Source organism: Nyctibius grandis, chromosome 13, assembly GCF_013368605.1.
Source record: "Nyctibius grandis isolate bNycGra1 chromosome 13, bNycGra1.pri, whole genome shotgun sequence".
Taxonomy (NCBI): domain Eukaryota; kingdom Metazoa; phylum Chordata; class Aves; order Nyctibiiformes; family Nyctibiidae; genus Nyctibius; species Nyctibius grandis.
Genome location: NC_090670.1, coordinates 3,679,623 through 3,694,968, shown reverse-complemented (window position 1 = coordinate 3,694,968; position 15,346 = coordinate 3,679,623).

Here is a 15,346-nt window from a genome sequence, read left to right as displayed (position 1 = left end):
ATGGGATGTTTAAGCCTCTGGCTCTGGGGATACCTTCAGCCACAGACAGACAGAATCACCAGAACTGCAGTTCTGTTTCCTTTTAATTTACAGTTGTACTCTGGTCATGTGTATCCCCTGAACTCCTCATCTTGCTGACTGCTTCTCTGATGATGTATAGTTGCAACTTGTCATCAGTGTGCTGTGAGAACCTATTATACTGCTATATATCGTTAGAGACCCTTCTCTCAAGACAGGTTACTGTTATATATCATTGAAATGATGGCCGGTAGGAACAGACATCCCAGAGAGGGAATCTTAGGATTCTGTGTGGGGAAAAATATCCTAGTTTATAGGTGAATTGGGGAAAAAAAAAAAAAAAAAAAAGGAATGCAATAGATGGGGGTTGTAATATAAATAATATTAAAAATAAATATTATTTGTAATATAAATTTTGTACCTAGAAAGAGTTTCTAGGTCATAAAAACACTCATGCACAGTAGAAAATGTTTATAACTGAGTCTTTTATGCATAAAACCTACTGTGCTGTGCTGTAACTCACTGAGTTACGACAGGTATGGTCAGTCTGTGCAGAACCAAGTCTAAGAAACGCTTTGAAATTAAAGGGGACTGTGAAATTTTTCAGAATCTAAATAAATACAAAATTCACAGTATGGATCTGCCTACAGTGCTATACTAAAGCTGTATAACTTCCTCAGTGTCTCAGAAATAATCATTTTAAGTGATGACAAGCTTGAGAAGCTGGGTACCAAGAGGAAGCTGTGGCTTCTGTTCATAAGAGTTTCCAAATATATGGAAACTGTAAGCAACTGTGCATGCAGATACAATTCCCATCGAAGTTGCCAGAAATTAACTGAAGTTCTCCAGGAATAGAGTTTGACTTGGAATGTTTGCTATAACCCTGTTATTACAACAGTCTTTGTCAACTTTTCTTGTTAGTGAGGGTTTGCAAATACATACCCATTAACACCTTTCTAATGCAAATGCCTTTCCTACTTTGTAACATAAAAATGTATTGATCCTCAAAAATAATAAAGGTGAGGACTATGTGTATGTGTTTGAAGATCTGAAATGAGGTGTTTTATCTCTTTCCACACCAGCGATGGCATGCTACAGTGAATTATGTTGCTGAAAGCTGCTTGTCCTTTCCTGCTCCCTCAGTACAGCACACAAGAAGCCTTTTCCTCTGTAATTGCAACAGAAGTGGTTAAAAAACAAGACTGCAACTCCATAAGGCTAATATCTATCCTTAGATATTTTCATTGTTTTATATCTACTGAAACATTAGGCCTCATTACTTTCCTATTATCTCTATTAGAATTAAATATTGGTGTATCCCCTGCATACTTAGTATTTTGTGATTCTAAAGTGCATAGTACAGATGTTACAGAACAGAGTGATTTTTTTTTTGTTTCTGTACCTGCTTTCATGATGATGACAGTATTTCTAATCTAAAGATTCATGTGCAAAACATAGTGTTGATGAAAGTGTTACAAGTAGAACAGTTCAGATGCTTGTCAGATGAGCTTTAAATTTTTTTGGTTTGTGTTCTAGCTTTTCCTTAATTATTTTCCACTTTCCTAGAATATTTCCAGACTTACTTCAAAAAAACACCAACAAGACACAAAAACAAAAACAAACAAAAAAAGAAACCCTACCAAAAAAAAAAAAAACCAAAACAAAACAAAAAACCAACCCAACTAATACTATTTTTAGTTGTGTGGTTCACTTGCTGTTCCTGATTTATAGAACTTGTGCTAAGATTAGGGAGGGAAAAATCTATCAAGGTAAAGGAACTTGGAGAATAAATGTGATATTTTGAATTTGACATACCAAAATATTCAAAACATCTTTTAAATAAAATTCTGAATCTGAGCATCCCGTCTCTGGGAAGTGTTAGATGCAGGTACAAATATACCTTTTTTTCTGGATATGAAAGCTGACTCTTAAACAGGTGATAGAGTTGGGAGAAATGTATGCAAGAAGAGGGAGTCTAGATGGCTGAAGCAGCATGCTCAGTAGTGGCATTTGGTATAGCTTTGTGAGCATATTCTCATAACATGGTATGTCAACACCATCTGTTGAATAGGGACAGAGTGAATCTGGCTTGCATTGCTTCCACGTTAAATTATTGCCAGCGGTGTTACAAGGGTGAGAGCTAGGCTGTGGTATTACAGACCTGTCTGCTCAGGCTCTGCTGCACAGTGTGTGTAAGGGGTACCTGGGTCTTCATATTTCCCTGCATATCTACGTGGGGCTGGCAACGGTTGTTCTTGAATGAATGTACTGACTACTATTATTTTTGTCAATGGTCTTACTGTAGCGTAAAGCTTAATATATCACACATTCATATATAATAACCAGGTTAGATTAATCTCAGATTTTGTTAAAATATCAACAGTTGGGATCTTCTGAACCCATCTGATAACTTCTGAAACTGGGAACAACTTTAAAAATATAGATTCTTTCAGCTGAGGGTACTTTTCAAGTTCTGGATGCTATTTTCTAAAAACAGACTTTCTCCCCAGCCTCCTAGGCTTTTTTATGCTTATAGATACCATACTAGCACACATCTTTAAGTGTAATAAGCAAAATCAGAAAAAAAGTTAGTTTATAGTATTAAATTCAAAACAGCTTCTTTTCAAATTAATTTCTTTTCATTACGATTTCCCTCTGTAATTCTCTGACTGTGCTGTCATTTGGAGATCGTGTCTTTTGATCTGCATAACTTCTCAGACAGTGCTGATTATCTGAGTGCTTTTTGTAACGCTGTGAACTGATAGTAAACACAGAAAAGCTCAGACAAATAGAAAACCAACCCTCTCAAAGACATACCTTTTGTTTTAACTCCTAGATTAACTGAAAAGTATATTATTTTGCAGGCTTGGAACCTTTTGATGTTGTATTTTGTGCTTTGATAAATTTTGGAGCTTTGGTTTGTTAGTTACTGTTGCTCTTTTTGTGATTAGTTTGTTACTTCTGTCCCTGTTGAAACATTTTATATATCAATGTAAAACTGGTGTATCTCTACTATCTGATACAACTGCCAAGAAAATACTGACAAATGTGAAGAAGCAAGTAAGTGAAAGATCTGAGACCTCTGCATAAAATCTTGCTTTGCCCTGTTTTTCCTGTGTGTGTGCATTTGAGTGTCTTTGTAATCCTTATCTCAGCTTCTTGGTCAGTCGTGAAACTTATTAGAATTACATGCTAGATAGAAAAAAATAAGTGGAAATGACTTTTTAAAAAATAAGATAGAAATATTTAAATGAAATACGAAAGTCATGAAATGGAAGGCAAGGCTTTCTGCTGTCTCTTTAGTTAAAAAGAATAAAGACTGAGGTATTACTGCCAGAAATAAATAGCTGTAATATTTAAACCAACTGTGTATGTCTACTGACCTTAAAAGAGAGACTTACAAAAAGATACAACCAAAGAGCAGAAGAGAGGGAATAATTACAAAGCTGAGAAATTTGATGTCTGGTGGGGATGCTTTGTCTTCCCCTATAAGTGAAGAACAGGAAGAGACAGTCTGTCCCAGGCACTACTGGCTGGAGATACATATGATACCACCTTGAATTTGTGACTTTGTGTTTTTACGTATAATTTCGGTTCATGGTATGTAACTGTTTAGAGAGAAAGAAAAAAAAACCCAAACCCTAACCTTAGAAATTGCAAGAAAGGATAACGACAATAGCCCCTAATGGAGACCAAATTAAAAAAGCTCAGAGTCAAGGAGCTTGGAGAGCAGGATGCGTATAAGATAATGGGGACTGCAATTACACAGATCTAGCACAGATCTGCAGAAAGCAATTCCAAAGGCAGAAAGGAAGATGCTCTATTTCAAGGATACTAATGCAATGGATGTGCAGAGCTGCCATGTAAGTAAGCCTCTCTGTCTCCTAATTGACTGTATAAGAGGACTCAGGAAACAGTTGGGAAGTTTCATACTACACATTTCTGTTTCTTCTGGTGATGCAAGTTTCCCTGAAAGAAGAACAATTCCCTCAAAACAGGCTTACATGTAGAAATAGGGAATGTAGAAGCAGACAAAGTATAATCTGAGAGTGCTTTCATCTGCTGTGTGCTCATACCCAGGCTGAGTCAACCCACACTTGTCACTGGATCTGTACTGGGAGAGAGCACCAGGAGTGCTCTTGCCCCTCATGTTCTCCCCCATGCTCTTTATTTCTCCCAGACTAAAGAGTCTAATTAGACTTTTATTGTAATTCTTCTGACACTCTCAAGCCTATTGTTACACTCTCAAATTCCCCAGATAAGTTATGGGTGCTCTTCTGAGGACATATATGCTGAATTTATCAGCTGTAGAAGAGACTTGTGTTTCTAATTAAGGCCTGACTTCAAACACTGGTTCAGTTGAGATAATATTTACTACAGAGTACACTGGTTCATGAAACACATAACCAGATGGATGAGAGCTTTGGGGTGGAAAGCCTAGAGAATGAGAATTCCCTTTAGAACAATGCCTCAGTTGTGATAAGGCTTTCTCTTTTCATGAAGTAAATACCAGTCCAATTCTTTCTGTGATTTTTACGCGTCTTGACCACTCATAACTTTGAATTAATGTGACTTAATTTTCAGTGAAGTAGTAGAGTCTAATGAGGGTTTAGTTTTGGTTTCAGTCTTTCAGGAAAAACTTTACTTTCAGATCTGTGCAAGTGCTTGCTATAATTCTGTTTACCAACACATCAGTGATTACACCTGGTTAAGTTACCCACATCATTAGTCCACAGACTTTTCCTTGGTGATTTGTTCAACGACTTTTCTGCAAGTGTGTTTTTTCTTTATTGTCATTTGTGATATATGAGGACTTTGGTTTAGTGGCTTGTAGATTGTAGCACTATGGACTAGATGGGCTGACCAACGGGTCGTTACCCAATCCAGCAGTCTTCTGATGCAAAACTGTTTTCTAGTGATTTAAATTCAGCACTTCCTGTATTTAGTTTCATAGCTATTCCTGGCTTTGCATTGCTGTATTATCCTGAGTAATGCTTTGCATTTAATTCTAGATAAATGCTTAGCCTTTGTTCACCTGCAACTGCTGCAGATGAAGTAATCTTTTTGTGCCAATTGGCTTTTAGTTCTGTTCCTTTCTGCTGCCAACCCTTTTGTAGTTCTATGGTTCACTTTAAGTTTTTGCACGCTTCTAGTAATCGCCTACCCAATGTTGATTCCAGTATTCTAGTTTCCTTTCCTGTCCTAAATCCTGTATGTTATGCCTCTGTGTGTAATTAAAATTAACTTGTTGGTATATCACATGTGGACCAATGTCATCAGTAACTTTCCCTGTCTTTAGTGCTTACTGTGGTGTGTTGGGTTGTTCAAAGGCTGTGTTATTTTCTATTGGAGAAATTAATTTTATCTCCTCCTGTTTCCTCTCCTTTAAGCTGATTGCATTACTGTGTGTAGATGAAACTTGACTTTTCTGGATCCTTTTTTTTTTTTTCACCAAGTCTTTTCAATAGCTCTTGTTTTCCCCATTGTTTTTTTCAGAAAGCAAAATGTTTAAAAATAGAATTAAATGCAGCTAATGCTGGACTCCTGGTTTCTTCCAGATTCTCATAATGTATATATTGTTTGATAGGTTTTTTTGACCGTTTACAAATTTGACATTTCGGGCTTAATGACACATTTTTTCTTTTTGTGGTCCAGGCTATCTGTGGCTTGTGCAGTAATATTCATATCCAAATTGATTTGAATTATTCTTGAAAGTATTATTTCATTAAGAATAAGATAACACTGTTTAATAAAATGTAATATTACCTATGCCATTTTCACTTCATCCACTGATTGCTTTGCCTGACGAAACTAAAAAAATTACTTTTATCTAGCAAAGCCTCTCCCCTAGGGACATGTATGTTCTGAAATGAATAAAAGGTAGGATGAAGAGTTGGACAATAAGATATACTGATTGCAGATAAGGTGCTACTTACATATGTTTTGTAACAAGATGATGTGGTAGCTAGTGTGTCAACTCAGGAGAGTCTGTAAACCTTTCCTGCCAAATGCATTTCAAATATCTATAAAATATAATTGCACAATTACCACGCTGAAGATATAAGAAAGCATTTCAAAATGAGGAAAGATGACTTTCTATTCCTACAAAAAAACAGTATTGTTACAAGTTTCTGTCAAGTGTTTTGAAATGAAATGAAAAAAGTTAGTTAATTCTGGTGGGAGTGATTACAGACAACTTAGTGAAACAGTATTATTCCCTTCTTGCACTTGTCTGGGTTATTTGATGTTTTATTTATCACCAACACCATCATGATCATTTTTTTCACATAAAGACCTCTTTCATGCACCTGAGAACTTCTCAGGAATCTAAGCGTTAAAAACTAAAGGTAATCTCAAGAGTACTTAAGATGCTGAATATAATCTTAAGAATACTTAAAATGTCATGGATTGTTGGACAACATGTAATTAAAGGGAGATTTTCTGGTGCTCTGTGCAAACCTCAACAATGGTATTGTATAAATAATTATGAGAGAAGAGAGAATCTTTTCATTACTGCTGTCTAATTTATATTGCATGTACTGAGTTGCATTTTTTTTTGCTAAATCTAATAATACAATGTGTTGCTTTTGAAAGTCACTGGTAGTGGCAAAGATAAATACTTTTTGAATGGTAGTTGAAACAGTTAGGAAGATACGTATCTTTAATTTATTGCTATTTATGGTGAGTATTCTTGCATTCCACTCAGGTATCTCATGTGTAAGTCTCTGACTTGCCTACTTCAGATTAGGGACTTGAATTTGGGTATTTCCCACGTGGGTTTCACAAACACTTAATTATTACTTATTTTAGTATGAACAGTGATTCATCCTAATAACTTTCCCTGTTAGAGCTGCTTTGTTTCTCATAAATGATTACTTTTTTAGCCCTGACAAAGGAATAGAAGACTGCTTAGTCTATTTAGGAAGTTCCACCTTTTGTGTTGCTAATGTACACAGGTCTGATTCACAACTGGGTTTCACTAGCAACAAAAAAGAACAGAAAACATAATGAATGAAATCAGTAATGATATTTGTCACTTCACTGCTCTTGGACTCGAAATGCATGTGTTCTATGTGTTTATGGCTGTAACTTCTAAAATTATGACACATTAAACATCTTCATAGAATTTTGCAGCACCTAGTCATCAATAAAAAGCATGTGGTCCATGTGCTTCACAGGCACAAGTGTTTCAAAGCAGCATAAAACTGCAGTAGCTGAACAGCTGGCACTCATCTAAGGGTGCCTGTGCCCTTAGCATCAGTTTAGGTTTATTTTTATCGTTTTCTGTGTTGCTTGCCATCTGGATTAAAATTGATATTAAATATTTGGATGTAGTCTCAAATCCTCTTACATTTTCTAAACATCATATTACATGACCTATTAACGCTACCATTTCTGGTAAATGTTACACTTATGGTCAGACCATCGCATTATCTTTATTTGCCTGTTGTAAGTGGAGTGAGTGTTTGGCCTTTTGTCTGCTGACTTCATAAATGTATGTCACTTTAGAATTTGGACTCCAGTCAATATTGATGAAAAGTGTCCACTGGTAATCAGTTTAAAATAATTGAATAGTTATTAACGTAAGGAGTATAATATGCTTAAAACTATTCTAACATTTATGTATATTAATCTTTCCCATGCAACAGCTACGCAATGGAAGTTTGAAGCCAGTCAAAATACGCATATTAATGTTGTAATCTCGATGGAACACGTGCTGTTGAAATCACTTCACTTTTGAATTAAGTTAAACGTCTGACAAAGTGGGATTGTGCTGGTCTCAATATGATATAGTTTGGTCTTGTTTTGACGTACTTTCAGAGATGCACTAGGGTTTATTAATAGAGATTTGCTTGTTCTTTTATTGATCAGTCATACAGATCACCCTGCCATCATGAATTTCCCTGCTTGTTAAGCACTAAGCCACCTACATCTAAGAACTACTTAATGGAATGACTCTCATGAGTCAGAAATCTGGAAAGAAAAGAAAAGATTAAAAGGGTGAGGGATCAAGGATACAGATAGAACTGGTTGCACCTACTACAAGTACATGGATACTGAAAGTCTGTGATTCACTGTGTCTGAGGGAAGGGAAAGATCAAGGGGGGAGGGTTGTTTAAGGAAAAATGTTGACTTTCTTCTGTGCTGTGCTTCAGATGAAATGTTAGTACAATGAGGTAAAAAATGAAATGCATAAATTCTAATCTAAGTGTCTCTCTGAACTCCTTCCTTGACCCCATGTACATATCTCTGATCTTAAAATAATTTATGTAAGCTTGGTACTTATTCAGGAACTAAACTGGTAATCTGGGAGAATGGGTCCTTTGGATATCTATGTGGGTGGTGAGGTGGAGGAGTGATAAAAATTTCTTTACACAGCTTCATCCATATGCTTAGCACTCGAAGTGAAAGCTAAACCACTTAGTTTGTGCCCATATGCCAGCAGCCTATCATGGTGTAAGAGGCTTCCAAGTAATGTGAATGTAGCTAGCCAGAAGCTGTTTTTCTGACCTATACTGCTGTGACTGTTTCAGTCATGGTTCTCTACTTGCAGAGTAAATGTTTTCTTTTGCAGCAGACGAATGTTGGAGTTTTGCTCTTTGAGTGCTGAGTGCTATTGATTGTGGGCTTCCAGTTCCCAGCTTGCCTACAGGCCATGATTTCTTCTTAGTGCCCCAGCATACATCTTGTGTTTTGAAACTAGTATAGCACTCTTGATCAATTGTAGTTATGATAGAAAAAATGTAATAAGTTTGAATATGAAAGAGAAACTAGGAGGATATTGCCTTAGTTTGAGGTTCTTGCATATTGTGGATAAAAATCTTGCTCAATAGCCTTGCTCAAATGCCGATATTGAGGAGACTATGCACTGTACTGTTCAAACATCTCTTACATTTAGCACAGCAGGTGGCAGTTACTGAAAATAAAACCAGTGTAAGGACAGTATCAAGAATCACAGGTTGTGTTTTACTCCAATAAGTTAAAAAAAACCCAAAAACTTCCCCAATAATATTACGTCTCTCACTACATCCTAATGCTATGACTAGGAGAGCGGGAGGGGGAAGCTGCTAGTAGTGATTAAAATTAAGAAGAGAAATTGAAATGTATCGCAGTTTTTGCTGATGTACAGATAAATAGGTCTTGGAATAGAATGAAAATTTAAATTTTAAGTTTGGACTTCTTTGCAACTGCTGTAACAATAAACAATATAAATTTAAGGATGAATTAACAAGAACTCTGAGGTATAGACTCACAGGCCAATGCTGGAAGGGACTTCTGGATGATGTCTGGTCCAGCCCTCTGCTCAGGACAGAGCCAATGTAGACTGGGTTGCTCAGGGTTGTGTCCAGACAAGTTGTGATGCATCCAAGGGGGGAGAAGTATGAAAATGTGTGTAAGGGGAAGATATCCATTATCAATATTTTACCACCAATGTTGTATCACCTTGCCTGAAGTGCAAAACAGGAATTAGTGTCTCTTGAAAGGCAGGCAACATTTCCATCTGTCAACCTTCCTTGTCTACTTTAAGCCACATGTGTTAACATAACAGAAACTTCTAATAACTTGGAGTTTCTAGAAGAACATGTAGCACATTTTTGGGCATCAGCTGTGTTGAGCACTGGAAAACTTGCCTTGCAATATATTCTGCTAAAATTCTAGTTTTGACTATTGTAGGGTAGGAGGTGAGAAGAATAACTCTTCAGTTTGCACAGATCTACTCAAGCATATTGGGGAATTCTTATTTCGTGATACTATATTATAATTTTACAGACACCAGATTTACCACCTTTGCAAATTTAGATTATGACAACAAAACTATTTTCATAGTCAGTGAGTCCATGATGATGTCCAGAGAAAATCCAATCCAGGTGCAAATAAGGATTCAACACCGCTTATGGGAGTTGACAAAGCATGCATCTAGAGATTTTTGGATCCAATAAGTGCACTGAGGCATAATAAAGAAATCAATTTTTTTTTTTAAATGTAGCCTCTGATCAAAGAATCCGTGTGGTAGAACAGAGCCAGCAATTTTTCATTCCCTGTGTCAATGCTTTGATCTACAATAAGTAAATGCAAAAGGGAATCTGATGACACATCCCAAGTGCATCTGCTTGGTATCTTGAACTACAGGCCTGTGTTGCAGAGATCTGTCAGTCCCTGCTCTGCTGCTCTGTCTGGCACTTCTCTGATGCTGCTTTGAAATAACATGCTGTTGAACATCATAACTGCTTCCATGATGAATAGCATAGTCATATGCCAACTGCGTAGCAAGCATCCCAATGACATTGCTTTGCTTTCTATCACCCTTAGTTCTGATGATTCTAGGTAGTTCTGGATTGCTGTCCTTTTCCTTTCATAATGACAATGTATATGATGACCTGTATGTTGAATTTATGCCAAATTGGGTTTTTTTGTGTGTCCTACTAACTTGAGGATATGTGGATATTATGCTTTGTAAGTAAGTATTTGAGAACTGGAGCAGTCAAATAAGGTCAGCATTATACATACGTACATTCACTGAGTTTTTAATCAGCTGTTGTTTTGAAAAGTAAAGGCAGAATTTCCTTAGGATGTAATTCTACATGGCTTAACAAACTAAGACACACATTCTTATATCTTTATGAACCAAAGTAGAACTTAAACAGATAAATGGTTGGGTATTCAGACCATGGACTCTAGATAAATCACTGATGTGTAATTCATTTAAATTTTCTTTCCAGTCAGTATAGAGAGGAGGACAATTTAGGAATCTTACATTATTCATATAAGCTAACTTAGACATTTAAACTCACTAAAAAGTTAAAATGTGCAATAGAATTTCTAAGAAATGTTAATACAGGAGCCAAGAGTACTACACTGCTGTGACATGAAAGTAACTGTAGCTTCTGTGTTGTAATTGGTACTTTCTAAGAGAGAAAATTTCATTGACGCTGACTTCTAGTTAGCTAGGGAATAAAGATAACCTAGAAGGCGAAGTGTCTTTTTTTTCTCTCATTTTTTTTCCTTTCAAGGAAATTTTGCCTAATAGTGCTCTTTCTTTAGTGTTTGCATTTAAGACAGTGAAAACTAACTACAGACAAAGTGTCTGAATGCATCTCCCCTTCATTGTACATGTATTACAGTATACTTCTGGGTGTGAAAATTTATCAGTTCACAAAACTATAGCTGTGGTTAAATAGGGTTGTGATTTTAGACTATTGTCATTGGCGCTTTGGTTTCCATTGCCTGTCGCCACCTCATACTTTCAGAGGTCATTAATTTTTCTTCACTTTGGACTTTCATTTTTGGGGCAGAGAAATCACAGATATTTGCTTTCCTCATGGGCCTGTTTACAGGTAAACTTTAAAATGTTTTTGAGTCTAGTTTCTCATGACTTCCAGAGGGAGAAAGACTACTGCAGAAATGAAGAGAGGATGTCAAAGTAAGAAGAAAAAGAAAATTCCTTTTTTAGTGTTTTGTTATTTTTTTTTTACTTTAATAGTATTTCTCTGATTCCCCTTGCATATTGGGAAATACTGAATGCACAGACGTGCCAGGCTGCAATTTCCTACAAAGTGCAGGAAAATAACGATATTAAAGAAAGCACTCTTTGATAATTGTATGTTCAGATTCAAGCTACAGACTGTGATTTTGATATTTTTGGTCATTCGTGGAGCAGATTAAAAACAAAACAAAAACATACGTCTGGGAAAGGTAATGAAATATTCTGTTTGATCTAGCAATTTCCTGTTTAACACCTCTGCTTTGTGTTATTGATTTCTGTATATCACTGCCTGGATAATAATGTTATAGAATAAAAAAGCCCTAACAAAAGTAAAACAGTATTTGATGTCTCCAGGAATGTTAAAATGGCTTCTCCCCTCGTCGCCCCACCAAAAAATAATCATGTCATTGAAAAGAAAGGTTAAAATTTGGCTTGATCTGTGCTCTAGGCTTTTTAGCATATTCAGTATTCCATACTGAAAATGAGTAGGACTCAGGAAGATTATATTTTTCTATAGTGTTTTTTATTTCACTTTACCACTGGTTAGTAAAAAAAAAACCCAACTTAACAATGCAAAATCTTAATTTAACAGCATGTAATCCTGTGTACTTAAAAGAAACCATACAGTTAAAACAAACCACAAGAAGCCAATTTTATTCCTATCTTTTGGGCTTCTCAGTGTTTCCCTGCCTTTTTTGGTAGCTGTCAAATGCATACATTTCCAATTTAATTTTTGTGTTAATCACAGAGAGGGGAAAAAAAATATCTATTTTCAATAAGACAGTCTTTTAATCTTTTAAGAGAATAAAAATAGGTACTGTCTGCACTAGGTGCTCACTCCTTCTTTCTAATCCAGCCTTTATTCCAGCAGTGAATTTTCTGTTTAGTTTAGGTGTGTCTTATCAGCCTCATACTGTTTCTCAGTTTTTCTGTCTTAAAATATTACCCTTGCTATCATAAATAGGTACTATTTTGTCTTCTGTGTCTCATTCCTAATGTGTGCATTGCTTCTCTAGATTTTTTCTAGAATTTATTGCCATTCAGACATTATAGCTGTTGAAGATTTTATAGAAATGTGTTCTTTCAGACATCCCAACACTGTACATGTTTCTGTCAGTACATGTTGACACACAACTGCCTTCATAGTTGCAAATTTGGTGACAGACCTGCAGTTGTAAGAGATCAAAGCTGACTTCATCAGTGTAAGCTTGACGGTGCCATGGTGTTGCAGGCTAATTTTAACTTCTTCCATCTGTTTTCTTTCTTGCTTGAGGTCACTCAAAGATCACAGAATTTACTGGAAGCTTTCCTCTGACAGCTGTGAGTGTTTCACATACTGACCAGTAGTATAAAGTGCATAATTCAAATTTGATGCATCACTGCATCAACTAACAGTTATAGGAACTGGTTTTAACCAAATACCAATAAGGGTCATTATTTCTCTATACATGAGTAACAGAATTCTTTACCAAATCCCTAGGTGCTGAAGCTATTAAGTATTGATACAAGTGAAGCAGCATGAACCTGTAGGTGGCACCCTCAGCAGTGCTTTTGTTACAGACTCCTTCCTTAGACGAAAAGAAACTTCTCACTGTAGTTTAGGTTCACAGTTCTGATGTGCTAGCCGGGGGGGGGGTACTGGGCCACAGATTGTGTATGCACATGGATAGTCCCTGCTACTGGGCCATGGCTCCAAAATGCAACTGCCAAGTTATACATATGCATATAATACATTTAGTGAGAATTAATATACTACTGAAGCTAAACATTGTTAAATATTATAGTTTCCATAGTGGAGATTAAAACAAGAATACAGTACATTTTAACATCATCATATAAACTGGTATTGTGGCCTTCCAAGCACTTCATGAGAGGTGACACAAGGACATAAGGATTTTACTCTCCCTTCATCTTTCTTCAGTGAGACTTCCCTTGTACTCTTGCCAGAACGCCTGCTGTGGCTGTGCATGTTCGGTTTGCTCAAAAGAGCAATCACCTTTTGAGAAGACTCACTCTTTGTTTAGTATTGCTTTGGTATAAATTCAACTGTAGCCAAATTTATTGCTGATCCAAGAACTGGAAGAACAGTCAGATACTAAAATATTTTGTTGAATATTGGAATTCCTTTCTGTATTTTAAAATTCAGAAGAAAAGAAACAAAGTGACAAAATGCAAACAGGGAAATGCTGCCACTACCGTGCTTATCTGCACATGCTTGCACTATGAATGATGGGTCACAGGTTCTGGTCAGACTGTTTGGGCTTTTGTCTATTGTAGCAGTGACTGAACCTATGAAAAGTATTTCATTGCTGTCCTGATGGTAATTGCCTCAACTCTTCTGCCAAAATCCCCTCTGGTTTTAGTTTCCTGGGTTTTTTTTGTGCTGTGGAAAATAATTAAGCAGTTATCTCCTGTCCTTTAATGAAAAGTTTCTCTCAAAGCATTATGGTTCAGAGTGGATGAACCGGAAACTAGATACACAATTTAGTGGCAACTTTGTATCCAGGTATTTCTTAAAGATCTAAGAGGTGTTATGTCAAAATTCACCAAATGCTCTCAGGGATACAAAGCCCTGAGGGTTTTCTCACAGGAAGTTCTGATGTGAGTCAGGATGCCAATGAAAGAGATTTTCTACCTATCTCATGCCATGTTTTTTTTCATGACTATATGTGAAACCCACCGTTACTTGTGCTGTTTAGAGTTGCAATACTTAAGTGTATAACAAGACATTTTCTTCCAAAGGGAAGTCTGGCACAACCACTTATTAACTCTCAATTCTCCTTATACATAAATAACTCTTCAAATCTTTATTTTGTCTAAAGTGTTACCTGTACTAGGGTAGTCATTTGCATTTTATAGGACTGCCCTGGTCTGTCAAAGAGCAACAACAAAAAAAGTACACTTACATTTTTTTGTGTGCCTCCACCACAGACTGTTTGTAAAATTAATTTCCTTAGTTAATGGAGTTCAATATTTAAAATTAGCCCCCCTGCAACTTGATGCTGAGCAAATAAGGATTTCTGGAGAGTATGCTTCAGAGGAGCAGACCTCTCCCTGAAAAGGTAGCTGGTATATATGGAAATAGGAGACAGACCTGAAAAGAGTATTTTGGGTATTTTTTCTCTTGCATGCACACACTCTTTCTGCTTGAAACTGGGCTGTGAGCTACAGATAATAGTTTTTATTTCTGAAATTAAAATTTCTCTCTAAATAGACTATTCAAAGAAATGGTTAATAGTATCTTACTAGCAAATACTTCACAAGTTAAGTAGAAAAGAGATAGATAACATGATTATTGTCATGTTTAATGTGGCAGTATCTTTATTCCAAAGAATAAATAGTAAGGCTTAAGATACACCATTTCTTCTTAAGTTAGAGGCAGAGTTCGGGATGACTGAAGCAAAGGGGTTGACACTAACATCCATAAACCTGAGTGGTCTGGGTGCTCTGTTGGAGTTCGGTGTTTTGTGTTCAGCCTGCACACAGGGAAATGACTACGAGGTGAAAGTCTGTGGGGACTCAAACCCATAAAGCTTCTTAGGTATTGAAACACTCTGAAGTGCTTCTGTGTGAAAATAAATGTTTTTTTCTTTAACTTTATTCTGACAGGGCCTTCATTTCCAAGATTAAAAATTAGCATTTTTAAGGAATCAAAGAAATCTTTGAGGGGCATATACACACAAAATAAAAAGCAAAATCAAATTTGTCTTGGATTTAGAAACTGTCTCTGGTCCCCTTAGGGATCACAGATGGTAGCACCAGATTCAAGAGCAGAATTCTCTTTCTCTACCTTAGCCTTAGCATGAATTAAAAAATAATCGGTGGATTTAAGTTAGATTCACA